At 40.9% G+C, this 14,685-nt stretch overlaps 1 protein-coding gene across 6 annotated transcripts in view; it reads left to right on the top strand.

The window, feature by feature from the left end:
* LOC124955300 (hemicentin-2) overlaps nucleotides 1-14,685 on the top strand; it is an 86,037-nt gene that overhangs the window by 8,580 nt on the left and 62,772 nt on the right. The window lies entirely within an intron of this gene.

The raw sequence follows: 14,685 nt of genomic DNA, 5'->3' as shown, positions 1-14,685 counted from the left end.
GGTTAACTTAGATCTTAGATTAAATATTTTCATGGATCATCGAACGACGAGTCTCCTCACTGCCGCGATCGTTCTTATGCTTTTCCACGATAATTATTATGTCGTCGGGCAAGGTACAAGCAAAGGACTAGCGCGACGATCGATTTTCCATAATTCTACTTCGCACCGCTAATCGGTTGACATAAGACAGAATTAGTTCGCCCCCTCTGGATGCTTGGAATATGTCCGATGAAAGGTTCGTGGTCGGTCGATCGGCCGGTGGAGATTCTTCAAACGATTAACTTTTTTCCTCCGTTTACCCTTTTTGCAGTAGAATTTCAATTTTATGACGTCATTCGTAGAAGAGAGAGATACACAGGAGTAAGCAGAATCGTCGGACTGGATCGAGTCCGCTGAAACGAGTTTATATGCGAGAGGAAAGTTTGCGTCTCTCTCCCTCTCTCTCTCTCTCTCTCTCTCTCTCTCTCTCTCTCTCTCTCTCTCCCCCGTCTCTATCTCGCCTTCTCTTCTTTGCCAGCGCGTGGAATGGCTTCCATGCACCCTGTCATAGTTTATTCGTTTCCATGCACCCTGTTTGCTTTCAGCTCGCAACAGCTGCAGCACGTAGCCTCGCTCTTCTACTCTCGCACTTTCCTCGAGAATTACGACGATTTGGAAAAATCGCGTTTGCATGTTTAAGCCAACCGCGAACTCTTCGTGTCCTTTCGACGAAAGGGACTCTCCGCCTTGCCTTTTAGCAAGATTCGCATTTTCGGTCACCATTTCTCAATGTAAATTATAACGAAACGAATTACGATTTCTTTTGCTCGAAACTTTTATTTTTCAATGGTAATACGAAGAAGGGCTAAGAAGATATTTTATTTCGATACGATTGTCTTTCGTGTATATGTAGGAAGAGGAAAAAAAGAAAGAAAAAAATATGTACGCACAAAAAGAGAGAAAAATAAAAAGAGGAAACGGGGAAAGTTTTCCACTCTCGTAAAAGAAATTTACGGAGGATCGTACGTGTCTTTCGAAAGCCGCAAGACTTTGGAGCATTCCTCATAGGAAGGATACCGTAGAAATTTGATTTATAATTCCGATCGCGGTAGGGAATTATTAATGCGAAAAGTTTGCAAAGATCCGATCTCGTCTGCCTTCGAAATCGTGCGAGACGAACTTTAGATGACTCGTATATGCTTTTCCTTCCCTTTCCCTTTTAAGAAGTAAAAAGTGAAGAGAGGGAGCAGAGGACAAGGTAGAAAAAAAGCGAACTGGGAGGAATAAAGAAAAAGAAGATGTCGTGGATGTTTACGGTAACGCGGATCGAATTCTGCGATCGGACCCGGATATTGTCTACTGTCTCCTAAGAATTTTCCAAGTCAAGTTTGTACTTACCGTCGTAGTAGCGCGAGCATAAACGTCCCGACGACACACTTGTAGAGTTTTGTCGTTCAACTTCCTACTCCCGCCCTCTCTCTCTCTCTCTCTCTCTCTCTCCCCTCCCTCCCTCTCCATCTCTTTCCGGTCGTATATGCGAGTCGTCTTCCGTTTATGGTACGTTAGAGTTTCTCAAGATTTCGCTCGACCGAAAGTAATTAAATCCGTGATATAGCAAATTCTATCCTCTGTTTCTATATGCTAAGTAATGAAATTGCACGTAATATGAAACAGATGCTCCTTACCCTGGAGAAATTCAATCCGATATTGATATTAGTCTTCGAAAGAAATTGAATGAAAAAAGCAGTTAGAGATTTAAGAGAAAACTTTTTTCTCTGGATACGTCGTTTGCCGACGATCGATTTTCCCTCACAATTTTCAGATTCATCTACGTAATCACGATGCCACGATAAATAACGTTCGCGTTGCACTATATCGAAAGAGCACCAGGCATTTAGTATCGTCCCTATCGTTCGCGTTCGTCTCTCGAACAATGGAGTAATTAAATTTTGATTAATCGATTCGTTCCTTTATGCAGAAATGATCATTACGGTGGTCACTGTTGGCCCAGCGTATATCATATATATCGCATATTGTGTGTGTGTGTGTGTGTGTATATATATATATATATATATATATATATATATATATATTTGTATGCATACACACACAGAGACGGACATGTAGCGTTTAGGCGCAAGACCATGATTCTTCGTCAAAAATGTTGGCGATTTGTCGGCGAGTTAACGTCCGAGCTTACTACCCGTTAAAAACAACATATCGATTATCGGTAAGCTGTCGTTTATCGCGACAACCGTCTTTTAACGCAAAAGAGACATGGAAAAAAGGAATTCTTTGAAATAATCATCTTGATCGATCCTTTATTCGTCCGTATTAGGCAGGTCTTTCTCTACTTCTTTTTTCGCTCGTCCTCGCGCAACTCTACGAATATCTTCTCCCTTTGGCGAGTTCCACTCTTGCTCTCTCTTACTTGGAGATTTTACCTCGCCGAATCAGCGAACGTGGATAAATGCCACATAATCCGACTGCCTCTGATTGCTTCGTGGCGGAACCGAGGTTATCGTCAAATCCGCATGGAGACCTCCATGTCTGTGGTATTTGGTATCGAGCTCGATGTATCTACATAGTTAACTCAAAACCTAGGCCACCGCATAGGATGCCAGAACGAGATGAACGTTCGTCGAAGAAGGGAACTTGTTATATTCGTTCGTTTACGAAAGGGCGGAAATATTCTTCCTGAAGGAGGCTGAAAATGTATTCGGTTATATTTCATTGTTTCGCGATTCTAAAATACGACGAGAGATATGGTAGAATCGAGGGCGAATCGATAAATGGAATAAACTTTTCCTCCCTTTTTTCTTCTTGGAGATCCTATTTTTATATACCTACGTAAATATATCGGTTGTATATAATATATTCTGTGAAAGAAGTTAAAAAATATAGGGACAATATATTTCGTACTGTCGTATCTATTATCAGTACATATTCCGTACTTTCGTATTATCAGGAGAAAGAGGACAGTCGAGAAAGATTATTATGCGGTTACCCGATGAGTAACGGGTACGAGTAGAGAGAGAATGAGAGAGAGAGAGAGAGAGAGAGAGAGAGAGAGAGAGAGAGACGAGAGGCGCCCGTTGAGTTTCTCTCTCAACGGAGCAAACGAAAACAGAGAAAGTTGTTCCTCCGACGTATAGTTGCGAACATATTTGGAGAAGTCACGGGATCGTAATTAAAAGTGCGCTCTGTAGTCCCTTCATCGGCTTAAAGCTTTTACCGGCTAATTAAAATTTTCTCGAAATAGCATTGCATAATGATTTTTTTTTTTTGCGACGAGAATGAGAATCCGACATAAAGCCATGGAGAATTCAATGAAATAAGCGAACATCGTATTTTTGCAACGTGATAATCAAAGACTTGTCTTTTCTATATCAGTTAACACAAGGGTCGCGCGTCAGTGTCTGCGCGCAAAGTATATGAAGATCCACGAAAAAGTAATTACTTTTGGCTACTTCTTTTTTTTTCTTTCTTTCTTTCTTTCTTTCTTTCTTTTCTTTTCTTTCTTTTTCTCTTCTTTTCATTTTTTTTTTTCTTTTTTTTTCCCCTATAATTGCACCTAGAAAATCTAAAATCAATCACACGTATAATAAAGTTGTCGGGGCGCTTTCTCTAAAGGCTGTTTATACAGGAAAGTACATATCCACGTGCAACATCCGCGAGAGAAAGAGCTGAGAAATAAAATTGTCGGAGAAATCCCTGAGGCGAGACTGAAAGAGCGGGATAACGCTCTAAGGGGGCGACGGACACGACTTCGTTCAAAGCTCGCGCTAAAAGGAATGTCCGGAATTGGTTAATTGAATCCTTTCTAGTAGCTCGTAACAGCGGAAATTCGCATGACCGTGTATTTGCCGAGTTTCTGCAAATCAATCGTCCCGCCCTTGCCGCGTGTGTAATGTCGACGGATAAATAGTATCGAGAAATTTGTTTTTTCGACGAGTCGAACTCTCTCTCTCTCTCTCTCTCTCTCCCTCTCTCGATCGATCGATCGATCGATCGATCGAACGAAAGAACGAAATGCAAACATTTTAAAAAGACTCGTCCATTATTTCCGCTCCTTCATAGAAAGAGATTTCTATAAAAAAAGAGTATCGATATAAAATCGGTGCAGCATATGAAGATATTTTGAATGGAATATTATAATCTAGCCGGTATATGCGAAAGTTTAAAGGTAAGGAAAGGAATAAAAGAATCGCTTTCGTCGGTTCGCGGCGAGACGATATCGTTTTGGATGGGGGTCAATCGTAGAGGAATTCGCTCGAAAACACGCATGTAGTAGGTACACGTCGATTATCGAAACGTCTGTTTTCCGATCGAACGATTATTCGTGCCAAACGACGCATTCAGAACACGTGTTCGCGCTCGCACTTACACGTTTATACGGCGCGAAGCCCAACGGTGGTTGGCGGGTAAGCTCATTGTATGCCATTGATTTCGCTGTTGGAGGATAAACTAGCTAATGATTCTCGCCCGAATGAAATTCGATTCCATTAAAAGTTCGATACGAGCCAACGGCAACGAGACTTTTTCCTACGATATTATTCCGACTCGCGTTCGCACGGCCTTCAATTTGTTTTCATCAAAATTTATATTTCCATCGAATATAGATAAATGTAGATAAATATGTAGATATTGTTTATCGAAAACAATATTATCAAATGACAATAAGCAATGCGAAATGGCCCGATGTTCTCAATCGACGATCGATCTTGGGCTAGAGGATAAACGATTTTAATTCGGTCGATGCCGGTAGGTCGATCAAAATCAGATATCCCGCTGGGCCAATCGGCATTGCGTTCGAGAGCAACATCGCGAGTGTTATGTAAATTTTTATCGATACGACTGTCCCGCATTTCCCAGTCCATCGGGTGTCCACCCTTTCGCCTATATCCTCCGAATATCGATCGCTGCGTTAGCCTTTTTCTGTTATTTCGTTTAGCGAAATACCGCGAATTAAAAGGAATTAAATCACGGCCGTGGCGTTCGAATTTGAATTTTTTTTTTCAAACAGAATCGCGACCTATCCCGAAGCTTTTTTTTCAATGAAATCTTCAACGTTTTCCAGGCACGTAGATTTAAAACGAAACGAATCGTAGGTCGAGGGTACGAGAACGATAGGCTTCGCATTTTTTCGCGATTCGAAACGTCAAGCTTTAAGATTAACGATGGCTTCGTTTTATTGATAAGCTTCGAGCCTTTTTTGCCTTTCCTTTTCTTTTCTATCTTTCTGTTCATCTCCCTCCATTCGTCTCTTTTTATTCTTTAAAACGAGTAAAAGCGAGGACACTAACCCTCTCTATCTCCTTTTTTCTTGGCTTCGTAGGTTGCCTTGGTAGGAAATCAATCGTGAACAGTACGTTGTGTTTCTTTTCTCGTTACTTCCTGACGAGGAAACTCTGCTGCCATAAGGTCTCGTTCGAGGAGACACGGAGTAGTAATATGAAAGAAATCCCCGAAGGTGGATATCGTCGGTGGTGGCCGTTTTTCCTTCGAATCGAAGTACCAACCCTCTTTATCTCTCGACGTTCATCCCGTGGGGATGCAAAGTGCGAGTCAGTCGTCGGATCGATTTCAATTTGGGCTACGAATTCCAGCCGCAAGAGAGTTGGACGATGAGAGATAGAGAGAGAGAGAGAGAGAGAGAGAGAGAGAGAGAGAGAGTCTCCATCTAACCGTAATTGAATTAAAAGATTGTCGCGAAGAAGATAGGCAAGAAAAATCACCGAGCGTAGAAAGAAAAGGAAAAATATGAGGTAGGGAAAAATCGATCAAGGGACGTTTCGATTTTTGATTTTATCGAGACTCCGTTATTGTTCTGTCTCTTTGAAAACTAATCTAATTTTCCGTTCGATTAATCAAAGTCTAATCCGTTGGATCGAATAAATAGCCGCACGTGTTATAGGGGCAGTTTTGAAGCGTAAATCCATCCAGCCGAATTATGCGTCGATATAACCATTATATAACAAGCTTCGTTCGTCAACCACTCGTTTCCTTCCATTAGCCGGGAAAAGGGGGCTACAGGGGGCTGAGAGGGAGAGAGAGAGAGAGAGAGAGAGAGAGAGAGTAGGAGATAATTAAAAAATATTATGGATTTATATATTTATACAGAGAGAGAGAGGGAAGGGGAGGGAGACATTGTAACTTTCCTTTATATACGTTGTACGTGCACGATGGTATCGACGATGTGGGTTGGAGAGGAGGAGAAAAGGGAAAGAGGACAAATGGAGTACAGTCGAATGGATATATTAATTAAATCATTACAATAGCCACCTTTATCTCACAAAAGTCTATCTCTGTATAGATTTTTTTTATTCTATATCGAATAAAATCACAACGTAGAAAAAGTTTTCAAATTTTTATCGTTGCAAGGAGAAAAATATGTTTTAAAACAAATGAACAATTCATCGTTATAAAGTACGGAAACAACCATCGTCGAACCCATCCGGTTGGTTCTATCGAGCAAGATGGGGAGAAGCTTAATGAAGATAGCGCATCGTTGAAGCGAAAACCATTGAGACTTCGCGGAGTTATATCGTGTTCTCACGGAAACTGGATCGTATTCTATAAAGCGTTGATCCTCTCGGAGTAATTTTCAAACCGTAGATCATGTTTATGCCCGAGAGATTCGATGCAGAACGTTGATTTCTACATTTCGAGTTAAGACTCGGCTACTCGCTATGCTATCGATGATAGTTTACCCTAAATGACGTCTATATCTACATCTATAGTCGGGAAATGGGAACGAATTGAAAACGATACGTGTCAATAAATGAAAAAGCATTAAAAGGTATAACGATTTCCTCTAGAAAATAGGTCGCGCGTGATAAATACGTATACATTTTTAATCGAATTTAATCGCCGTTTCGGTGTTACGAACTCGCACATATAATACATATACTTCCTATGATAATGGACTTTTATACGATCCAAGTATATGCATGTTCGTTTTTCTTTACTTTTTTCTTCCTTTTTCGTGTTTTATTTTTAAGATTTATATCCGAAGAGGTGTGGTCGAGCAATTACAGATACCTATCGTAATAAAGTTTGATTTTGTTAGATAATCGCAATGATATTTAAACATTTTCAGAAATGTCTATGAGAAATATTTACTTACCCCATCGTTATTATTATTATTATTATTATTATTATTATTAAATACGTGTACGTGCAGTTATTCGATGCCATTAAAAAGTTTGTAAAATTTTATGAAAACGCATTGAAATTGTAGGTTGTAACCCGAAAAGTTTTTGTACAAACGAGAGATAATATTCTCTCGATAATGATAAAGCATAGTTCGACGTGGGAGAATAACCAATAGCGAATGTCTACGTTATCAATATATAATTACCTATTATTAGAAACTTTAATTCGCACGTAAATGCCAAGGAGGAAAGTCGTATAATTAATTAAAACGAGAAAGTCCTTCAATAGGATTGTAATTATCTGAAAGAGCTCGAACGAAGTAAAATCTTTTTCTTTCGAATATAAAATTTATATTTAAAATCGAGATACGTTTAAATCGAGCAGGGGTTTATAGAATTATTGACAGGGAGAGAAAAGAGAAAGAAAAAAATGCGCGGAAGAAATATCGGAGGTACGTCGCGAGCTTTAGCGATTTAGTTTCCTCCGTCAAACCGTCGTTATTAAATAAATTTATGGGGCCTCGTGTTAAAAGGAGCACGACGACGGGGGTGAGTACCTTCGCGATGGCGTAGCGTTAAAATTAGTGAGTTAGAACGGCATATTTCGGTCGTGCGTCAAATCCTATAGACGTTGGCTGCTGCACTGTCATTGATGTTCCTCAGAGACGTCGACGGATATAAGAGAGTCGTCGTCGGAAGATAAAAGAGTTGGAAATCGAACGGATCTGCGAGTACTTTGAATCGATTAAAAGCGGGACTAGACGTGCGTTGTTCGAAGATAAACGAGAAATCGATCGTAACGATCGAATTTGCAAAAAATCCTTTCTATTCTTTCATTATTCTCTTTATCCTCGATGTTCTCTTCATACTCGCAATCGCGATTTGCCGCAAATATATATATATATATATATATATATACATATATGCATATTTATCGCAAATTAATAAAAAAAAGAAAGAATTCTTTTAATCGATTATACCCCTGTATTATGTCCTTTGCGATTGCACGACGTTAGACGATTCCTTTTACGTGTCCTAATAGTTCGTTCGTTCGTTCGTTCGTTCGTTCGTTCGTTCGTACGCTCGCTCGCTCGCTCGCTCGCCGTCGTTTCGTCCGACGATCGACTCGTCGCCCAGGATGAAACAACGAGGCGGAAGCTGTCGTTCGATTCCTTTGATCGTACCTTGTTATTTGTCGCGCGTCATGCGTCCTTTGTGAAGTCGACGTAGAAGAGAGAGTAGAACGGCATCGATGCACGTCCCTGGCGAGAATCTCACAGACGCTCCGTAACCGGAGAGATCGTGCACGTGCACGCATATAACTCGTAAACGACGTTCTTCGTGCGAATACGCGGATCTATCCTTTAGCCGCGAGCGATCGGTCGTCTCTCGGTTGTAGATTTTTCTTCTAAAAAGAGAAGAATCTACGAAGTTATTATTATCTTAAAGATAATGATTCTCCGTCTTGTCCGTCATAGAAATCGTACAAAAGTCGGAATAAAAAGTTAGTTGTCTCGAGTTGCATTATTATACATCGTGAATCGAAAATTGTTCGGAGCATCCGTCACCTTTTTTTCCATTCGTTTTAGCAATCGTCGCGAGTACATCGTTTCGAACTTTTGTACTTTCGGGTCGAGCGGTGGACGAGCGAAAGTATTATTGTCTTTTCTTAGTGTGTCTAACGTAACGTAAAAATGGCACGAAGGTGATACGACGAGGAGGAAAAAAGTAAAAATAAAAAGCGCGATGGTAGGAATAAGAATAAAATTGAGAAGAAGGAGAGAGGAACCCGGGATATCTAGAAAAGTGCTCGGCCGTGTAATAACAAAGGGTTGATATTTTTCCCTGATGGAAAAGGTGTCGATACTCTGGTACCTAGAGGAGTAGTCGGAGGGTAGCCCAGGAGATACAGGATACTCGGCGTATCCTGTCGGCGAGGATATATGTATAGTCGATCGACACCTCTCTCTCTCTCTCTCTCTCTCTCTCTCTTTCTCTCCAGTCTCGCATCTAAAGAAATACATTATTCTAGGCGCAAGATACACCGTCGGTCGGGCTTTAATGGAATTTTAGTATCGGGATTCGTTGCCTCGCGTTCTCTCTTTGGATTTTCTTTTTCTCTCTCTCTCTCTCTCTCTCTCTCTCTCTCTTGTTCATGCGCTTCCTGCTTCGTTCTATCCTTTTATTCCGATGCCATTTCCATCGAACGACGAGTACATAGACGCTTCGTTTCTTCCTTCTGTTTCACCGATGATTTACTCAACGCCGGAATTCGTTGCATTTGGGTCCAACGATCGATCTCTCGACGGCCATGCGACGAATGCCATCAGTTTTTCAGAAGTAAATACGAAAAATAAAAGCGTCCAAGTAAACGGAGGAAATGCATGGAAGAGAGAAAAAGATGAGCGAAATAAGAGAAAAGTTGAAAGAGTGGGGGGGGGGGGAGGAAGGGATACCGGGAAGTAAAGCGAGTTGGAAAATCCATTTCCTGTTACACGTTATTTTGGGTCTCGGTAGAATGGAGTTAGTTCGTAGGATATTCGAAAGAAAGAAAGTCATTAAGAGAAAAGAGAAAGAAGGGGCTCGAGAGACTCGCCGAAAGTTGGCGTCGTAAAAGTTATGAAAGATTCTTTTCATGATCGTACATTTCAATGATATTTTTATTAAGATCGACGTATGCGAGTCTCAATTCGGATACTCGTCATATTTTACCCTTGGAAGATAAATCGGATAAAGACCGATTACGCGACATTGATCGATTTTGAAAATTTGCGAAATGCGATATGTCTAATCGGAGAAACGTTGTAAACGATAAAATAATCTACATTTCGTGCCACGATAATCGCGCATAATGTTTCCCCGAAAACGATATTCGTGTAATCCAACCTGTGGTTAATCCACTATCGAATATTCCAGATTCTATATCGCATAATACGTGAACAAACGAAGCGCTTCGACCGCGAACTTACCTCAAAGGATTAAAGCGGCACCATAGTCTGCCCTATGGTATACGTATACACACACACACGTATATATATATATATATATATAATGAATGTATCGAGTATACGGGGTGGTTCACCTAAGGAAAATCACTCTATTATATCTAAATATATTCGAATTTCCTATATTCGATTGTTTGCGATTCGAAAAGTTATATTCAAAAATAGAAATAGACTCTCTCGATATAATTTACACATGTACGTACGTAAAGACAATTCGTCAAAAGATACACTTGCATGTACATAAATAAGGAAAAAGAGGAGAATTCATATCATCGACGTCGTAAAAGTGCATATATTTCATCGTAGGATCTATCACCGCGAAGGAGAACGTTTCCGTACGTTTCGTCGTTTCTCTTATCCCTGATCCTTCCTCTCTCTCTCTCTCTCTCTCTCTCTTCCTCTTCCCTTATCCTTCTCCTTTCCATTTCACTCTTCTCCACTTCACCACGTTTCTTTTCCCCCGACATGAAGTGCGTACGTGACGATGCATTTACATAACGCTGCTGCAAATTGTCAATGCGGCCAGCTTTAAAAATAAAATATGCACTGTTGTTTCTCGCAGAGACAAGAAAGAAAAAGAGGGCGATACGCTGCAGTTGCTGTGCCAACGGTGGTGTGCTAGTGGCGGCTAGGACGAAAGGATGGAAAAGAGAGAGAAGAAGCTTTTTCTTCTATTCTCTCCTCTCTCTCTCTCTCTCTCTCTCTCTCTCTCTCTCTCTCTCTCTCTCTCTCTCTCTCTCTCTCTCTCTCTCCCTTGTTCGCACGAACACCACAAAAGCAGGAGCAGGTGGATGACTAGGCGGAAGGGTTTGCACGGTAGCCGAGAGACCGGCAGGGAGAAAGGGTGGCGTGATTTAAGGGGCTGTGCAGACGAATAAATTTCGCCAAGTCCCAACGTGTGTTCGTGGAAAAAAGGTGGAACTTTGCACGCGTTGCGCGCGAATGTCTATGCGCGTACATACACATACGAACGGAACGTTTGCCTGTCCGGTAAGAGCACATCCAACCCCCTTTGCGAAAAAGGTGAAGGCTGCACCACGTTCTCTCTCTCTCTCTCTCTCTGTTTCTCTCGTTTCTTCCTCTTTTACCGCATATCCTTTACACGTTTTTCGCTCGACGCTGCTCTTTGATTCAACTTCTTTTTCTTTATTTCTCTCTCTTTCACTCTACCACATATCACATTATTTTTTCTCTTTCCTGACCATGTTTACCGAGCGTTTCTACTTGGCATCGGTCAGCTTAGAACGAATGTACTACTTAAAAGCATCGCGTAACCTAGAGCTACGTAAAATCTATTCCACGCTTGCTCAAACGTAGCCGTAATTATTACGAATGCGAAAAAGAAAGTCTAGATTTAACGGACGAGTAATGGATCTTTTTTGTGAAACGTATTTACGTTATAAAGAGTTACTCGATAGATTAGGAGTAATGACATACTTTGCTTTTCTATTTTCTATTCCAAAGATAGACTCACATCTATCTTGTTGTCCATAAAGAGTATACATTCGTTATATCATGATAATATCAATATAACGGGATAAATTATCGAGATCATTGGCTAGTCGTTCTCGAGTTACACAATGGATTAACGTTAACGAGTTATAGCAAGTGGCATTCTCGCTACTTTATCTTTCTCCCTTTATCTCACTTTCTCTCGTCCTTGCGCTTCCTCATTAAAACAGGTCTCGGGTCTGTTGCGTCACGCTGAGCGGTGTCACGTGGCATATTAAATCTGTAGTCGTTAGATGGAATCTTGGTAGAACACGTGTTTCGAGTTGTTCGATCAGTCTCGTAGCTCGTAGGAATTCGAATATGGCGTTTTGCTCGGTGGACTAAAATCTTGATAGAGGAAGAGAGAGAGAGAGAGAGAGAGAGAGAGAGGGAGGGGGTGGGGGAAGAGAGAAATAACGAAAAGAAATAAGAAAGAAAAGAATGGCAAGAATAGGAAGAAGTAAAAGTAAATCTTCTTAGTTCTCACTTCCCTTATTCTGTAACAAAGTTAAGCGACTACAAGCGATATCGTTTCTTGGAAAACTCGCAAAGTACGCAAGGAGAAGTTTCGAGTTGGAAGAAACGAAGACGGAACGGAATAAAGTAGAGAGAGAGAGAGAGAGAGGGAGAGAAGGAGAGAGATAAGTTAGAAGGGATGTCTGCCAACGGCGAACACGATTAACGCCATGACATCGGTGAATCGACTATATGGGCTCCTCTCGTACCTACGATTCGAGTTTCGTTCGGAACGAGTCGTATACTGGTTTTCGTTCATTTTACTTATCTCCGTGCGATGCATATACCCTTTCAATTCTCATCGTCTCGGTGACGCGCAATTGCCGCGCGCATAAATATACATACGTACGGAAGATGGTTCGCATACAGACATGTTATACGTACGAGAATATAAACGTGTGTGTATCCCATAGTACCGTCACTGTAGTGTTGCTATACAGAGCTGACGATGCGTTTAATTAAACCGGCTGTCGCTCGTCTCTTGGCATTGTTTCCACGGGCCTGAAAAGTTCTGTCCTGGACCACTGCTCCATTGTTAAGTTCAAACTCTCGTTTGCGCGCACGCCGTGCCGTGCGCACTCGACAGACAACAATGCTCCGTTATTTGTTGCTCATTTGACGGACAACAGAAACATATCAGTCAGTTGCTTCTACCCTTCGCGCGTATACGTATGCGTATATTACATATATGTGCATACATATTTGTATGCGTATACGTCTTTTTTCCTTTAACTCTCTCTCTCTCTATCTCTCTTAGTCGTTATTGCAGACTGCACGAGAACGGAGACGCCTCTCGTGCTGAAAATTCGTCGTTGATGCGCTCTTATAGAAGAGGTACAAATAGATACGCCTACAATACCGCTATGAATCAATGCGGGCGCAAGTCCTTCTTTGTTTTTTTAATCTTTTTCTTTTATACTGCTTGTTTTGTCGTAGGTATAGCAAAAGTATAAGAGAATACTTGAAAACAATTTCGTTGAAGAGATTGCGTCGGGAAAGAAAGGAAAAACTAAAATACTGTGAAATATTTCGTATTTCGTTCGTTGAAATCAGTCGTATTAGTTTGTTAATGAATTTAAGAATTTCATCATCTTCGGTGATCAAAATGCTTTACAATAACGGAATAATATAGTCAAACATATACGATGAACTCGTTGTATGATTACAGAAGCTCGTAGTAAGATTTGTAAGTTTGGGGAAAAAGACGAGGAGAGGAGGACCGTTGGCCTATCTCGGCAAATTTCCGACTTTGCAGCCGGGGTCCGCTACCGTTTATCGATACTGACCTAATTTCTGACTCCGCACTCGCTTCCTGACCGCACCAGGTTGCCATTGGAGGGAATATTTTTGACGCATCGCGAAGCTCTCTCTCTCTCTCTCTCTCTCTCCCCAATCTCCGAGCAATCAGAGTTTCCCTAGAAAAAAGTGATTTCCATATCGTTTAAAATAGTTGATCCGTTTTAAACATTTGACTTTCGAATCGTCAATTCTTTGCGTTATTTTCATTTAAGCGAAATCAGTATTTTTTCGTTTGTAGAACCTTATAAAATGAGATTGCCTATAACGACTTTATTCCATTATACGACTCTTTTCGGATACCACTCGATTGGTTCGTAAAACATTTCTACGTATAATGGTCACGTATGTACGAGAGACAATAAGCTCGATAAATTATTTTTCAAAGTTTAGAAAAGAAGCGTAGTAGTTCTTACGTCGGATTGCATTCGCTATATATACGCGTTACATACGAGTACACGGACTTTTTTCTAGTTTTTTTTTTTTCCCTACGGCACAGAATGCTAATCCGTGTTAAACCAATGGGTCGTAATTCGATGGCTCGTGGCTTTCGCCTTTCCTACTTTGCGGAGAAAAACTCTGTTTCTCTTTCTCTCTCTCTCTCTCTGTCTCTCGGATACGCGTCCGTTTATATCAGTTTTTCCGTATTGTTTGTTATCTAATCGAATTGATAAAGAATAGATAAAATTCCATATAATAATTGGAGATACTTATTTAATTGGGCATTTTATTTGGCATTTATTGAGCCATCGTGTGTAAAGAGAGAGAGAGAGAGAAGACGTAGAAGATTCGTAGATGAGTTAAGAGTAAATCTTGCGCTTCGATTTCACGCTTTCTTAACTTTTCGAGAGTACTTGGCGGTTCGACGGTCCATAGAAAACGACGTCGCTTCTCGACTCCTCGAATGTAGTATTTAGCTTTACGGATATAACTCTGTAGAATCTATTACGTGGTTTAGGAGCACTTGCGCGTTTAGTTCGTAACTCGCCATCTATTTCGTCGATTTAATCGATGTGCGTCTGTAAATTAACAAGACGAATTAGTGTCGAGGAGAGAGAAAATTGAAATTCGATCTTTCGAATTTCCTTTCGAAGATATTTCTAGGCAAGATTCCAATCAAACGGCTGATTCGGTGTATCTAGTCTCGAGGACGCCTCCTCGAATTACGTTCGCTTCGCCGACGAATAATTTTATTATTTCCAATAGTCGAGAATCGTCGGCATCGTCTTCGTCGTTGGATG

The sequence above is a fragment of the Vespa velutina genome, chromosome 18, assembly GCF_912470025.1.
Source record: "Vespa velutina chromosome 18, iVesVel2.1, whole genome shotgun sequence".
In the NCBI taxonomy this organism is placed as follows: Eukaryota; Metazoa; Arthropoda; class Insecta; order Hymenoptera; family Vespidae; genus Vespa; species Vespa velutina.
This window is presented reverse-complemented; position numbering and strand designations above follow the sequence as displayed.